A 4,209-nucleotide genomic window follows, 5' to 3' on the forward strand; every position below is an offset into this window, starting at 1 on the left:
AGGGTCTCTCTGTCTCAAAGAAAACAAAATAACCTTTTTTAAAAAATGAGCTATGTGTATCAAACCCCCATTAACCAATTAAGAATATAATCAAAATAAGGAATTTATAACACCAAAATCTCAAAGCAGAAGAAAATTCCTTTCAGAGTGTGCAACTTGATGTCACTTCCGCGTGGAGCATTTTCTTCGAAAACCTCACATTTTGCTAATGTTCTTCAAACGCCCCAAGTTACTCAATAACCGCAGAGTAAGCGAAAGCGCTGGGCAGCAGCAGGCCCAGGTCTTAATCTGCGCCTTGTGACCAAGCTTTGCCAAAATAAAAAGCTCAACTCCACAGGCCCCGAGTTTCCCAGAGAAAAAAGAGCTTTATTTCCTAAAGCCTGGGGTCACCTCTACCCGAAGGGGCAGGAAACTTGGAATCCACTTCTCCAACACTCCCGTGAGCAGGTGGCAGAACGGAGTTACGGAAGTCACCTGGGGCAGGTATCCCCTCCTGTGTCTTGTTTTTCTCATCTGGAAAAGCAGGTGTCATGGGATTGCCCTTCCAGGGCGGGCTGGCGTCCACGAGGGCCCAGAACAGCAATCCCTGTCATGTCGATAATGTCATTACCTCCTCACGGCTCATGTGCCCAGGCCTCACCTTCCCACCCACACTGGACGGCCGATTTCCTCGTTACCCTGGCGACCATAGAACCGTGGAGAAACACGAGAAGAGATGAAGTAAGGAAAACCACTAAGCAGCAGTTACGGGCAGGTCGTAGGGAGCAGATAAGCGCACACACCAATGAAGCACCTTGGTTTTCTTTTTAATTGACAGAGGACACTGCGCTGCCAGGGATGGACGGACAGACAGACATGGAAAGGCACATTCGGTGAGACGCGGTCGTCGCCAACCTTCTTCCATCTCTCCATCCTGTGAGATTTGGGGAAGTCCAAGCAAACACACCCAGCGTGTTCATCAGGCCCCTGGGGCTGGAATTCTAACAGGGGCAGCCCCTTGGGTTCCCACTAGGCCACAGGGCTGCACTCCAGTGAAGCTTCTGACCTCACTTCCAGATCACTTCAGAATGGGCTTGGTAGGTTTCTACATTCCAAGTCTTCCTACATCCCTAGAAAACAGGAAATATCAGGCGTACCAAGAGTGACAAAGCACTACATGAGGGGACCTTAAAAGTTGTAGAAAGACCAGCAGACGGTGTAATGGTTACATTGCTGGATTCCCATGTAATTGACTGTGGTTCAAGTCCCATACCCAGTGGCTTAAAATTCATGCCACACGCGCATGCGTTTGTGCCCAAAATCCCAAGGGGAGAATGGAGGAGAAGGGATTGTGGGTAGGCCATTCCCCTGGAGGGCGATTTCTTGCTTTCTGTTTCTCTGTCTCTCTGGTGAGTGCATGTGCCCTATAGCAAAAATCTCTTTAAAAAAAAAAAAAAAAGTTTGTGGAAATAAAATGAGTTTGGGGCCAGCAGGTGGCATGCTGTTAAGGCGGCTGGATCCCACATGGCTGATTGAGTGGTCTGAGTCCCAGACCCAGAGGCTTGAAAAACACACCCCCTGTGTCCAAGAACATGCCTAGAATCCAAGAAGGAAGAAATGGAGATGGGTTGCTGCGTGGCCACTGTCCATGGGAGGCACTTCCTCACTCCCCCTCGCCTAACAAGCACACAGCTTGTGGCAAAATTTCTGTAAATGAGTTTATTTTGGTACAAAATCATTTTGAAACCCGTGTATAGTTTTTTTAGTATATAATATGTATTTTCCATCAGCTTTCTGAAGGGCCCCTCACATTGGCCACACATCATGTCTCTACACCACTCTGCTTGGGAATCTCGAGGTTTTCCAAATACTGGATTCCATAACTCTAAAGCAACATTTTCCTCCCTGAGGGTGGATTAAAGGAAGAGAAGAACTGTACAGAGGGCTAGAGTGGGAAGCCAACCTTCTAACATAAACACGACAAGCCCAGTTCTATCGCTGTAGTACGCTGTTGACTTCAGCACAGAAATCTTTTCTGACCATCTGGAGCTACTCCAGGCACGAGGCCAAAGTTTGTCATTTCTTTTCAAAGTGGATGACAGATCCGTAGCTGCCACGTCGCTAATGCATAGCCCAAGGGGCACCTCCTAGCCCGGTCAGCGATCCCCGGAGTTCTACATGTGTAGTAAAAGCAAAGTGCTTCCCAATAAGCCTGCCCACTTCCCGATATTCCGAACTGAGCAGTCCTCATGTCGCTTCTGAGCAAGGCAGCATTTTTTTTTCCAGGTATGGTCTTATTACCCTCCAGACAGGAAGTAGGACTTGGGCAAGGTTCACTTAAAAGAGCCATCTCAAGGCTGGAACCAAGCCTACAAATGCCCATCAGGGTTTTGGGTCTGCAGAAAAGGCACATGGAAGTACTCGGGAAGGCGTCAGAGTCTGAGCCACGCCGTAACCAAGACATCTGGAAGGTTGCGATAAACGTGGGGTCCCAAAGTACACAGGGCAACGGGGGTAAATGCAAGATCAGGGTGACCTATGAAGTTGGGGGAGACCGCTTCTCAGACTCTAATGACCAGCAGGGTCACGTCATCCACAGCACTAGACAGAGGGCCTGAAACATGTCTGGTGCTACAGTGACAGCGGAAGAAGTCAAACACCCCTGCCGGAAGAGGGAATGTGACGACGAGTCCAAACCCAGTCTCATAGAACACGCCACTGAGGAAGAGCCCCTGAAAGGGCCGAGGCTGAAATGTGGCCATTCTTCCCCAGAGTGTGTTCGGTAGGAAGATGTCGACCAGCAAATGGCTATAGATTTTCTGGAAACTTGTTCCCCTCAGGTTTCAAAGAAATGGAAGTTCTCTCTGAAATCAGACTATTAGAGATCTGACCCTCTTAATTTATTTTTAGACCTATTCATCATTTATGTCTTGAGAGAGACAGACACACACCCCACCAGGGTTCGCACACCACAACCCACCCGGCTGGCCCGGATCACAGGCACACAACAACCAGGACACTCAGGGAGGGCCTAGGATGCAAACCCGAGACCTCTCCCATGGGGGTGCAGCGCATTACAACGGCGGCACCACCTGGCCCCTTCTTTTGAGGGAAACACTTTAGAAGTGAACAATCTGAACAATCTATCAGGTAGCAGGACATTTCTGACAAAGATAAGCTGGTTACAAAGAGTTTTACAGATGTGTAGATGAGTAAACGGCAGCTAACCGTCAATTACAAAATCGAGATGTAGAAAGATTAAAAATAAATATAGAAAGTACGGGGCCCACCAGTAGTAGAGCTGGAGCAGCTAGACCCCACGTGGCTGACTGTGTGGGTCAAGTCTCAGATCCGACAACTTGAAAAATATGCTAGGTACATGCCCAAAATCCCGAAAGGAGAAACGGAGAAGGGGGTGCAGCATGGCCATCCCCCATGGTGGGGAGGGAGGGGCTTTCTCACTTTCCCTCTCATTCTCTGTCTCTCTGGCAAGGACAGACGCCCTCTGCCAAATTAAATATATCTGTGTGTGTGTGTGTTTAAAATGGATCTGACTAGTCCATTCAGCCTAATTTACTAAAATGCCATTGACTGCGGAACTTATACAAACCAGAAATGTACTTCTTACAGCTCTAGGAGCAGAGAAGACCAGGATCGAGGTCCCAGGAGATCAGTATCGGAGGGGTCGTTTCCTGGCTCAGAGCTGGAATCTTCTAGCTGCCTCCACGTGGCAGGAGGGACGAGCAGGCCCCTCTGGGCCTCTCTTAGGGGGCCAATCCCATTTGTGAGTGCTCCCGATCATGACCTCACCACCTTCTGAAGGCCCCACCTCTCAGGAGCATTATCTAGGGGCTCAGGATTTTAATATACGGATGGGGGACACAGAAACATTCAGATCCTAGCAGAATCTCATCCTTCTCACAAAAAAAAATTATTTTAAAACTCTGATCAGAGAATGCATTCACAATACCGAGTAAGAGAGTTAATAAAGGCATTAGGAATGGCCCTGCCCTGACCTTATCCAGATCATCTATAAAGAAGCTATTTTTTTTTAATTGCCTTCAAAGCATCGTGTAAGCGTTACTAAAATAATGGTATCTGAATGTCCCGAGCTGGATCCTACCCTGAAATGGGTGAGCTCAGTGATCTTATCAGACAGAGCCACAGAGAATTCAGAATCCTGGTTTAAAGAGGGGGGGGGTCAGAAACCTTCCAACAGACTCCTCATAC

General features: G+C 48.3%; 1 long non-coding RNA gene across 1 annotated transcript in view; it reads left to right on the forward strand.

Annotated features, from left to right (window-relative positions):
• The first annotated feature begins 347 nt into the window (after positions 1–347).
• LOC102494518 (uncharacterized) overlaps positions 348–4,209 on the forward strand; it is a 19,347-nt gene continuing 15,485 nt past the window's right edge. The window contains exon 1 of the long non-coding RNA XR_001370851.2: positions 348–872. This is a non-coding gene — a long non-coding RNA (uncharacterized LOC102494518). The remainder of the gene's footprint in view (positions 873–4,209) is intronic.

Source organism: Tupaia chinensis, unplaced genomic scaffold, assembly GCF_000334495.1.
Source record: "Tupaia chinensis unplaced genomic scaffold, TupChi_1.0 Scaffold000430_1, whole genome shotgun sequence".
NCBI lineage: Eukaryota > Metazoa > Chordata > Mammalia > Scandentia > Tupaiidae > Tupaia > Tupaia belangeri.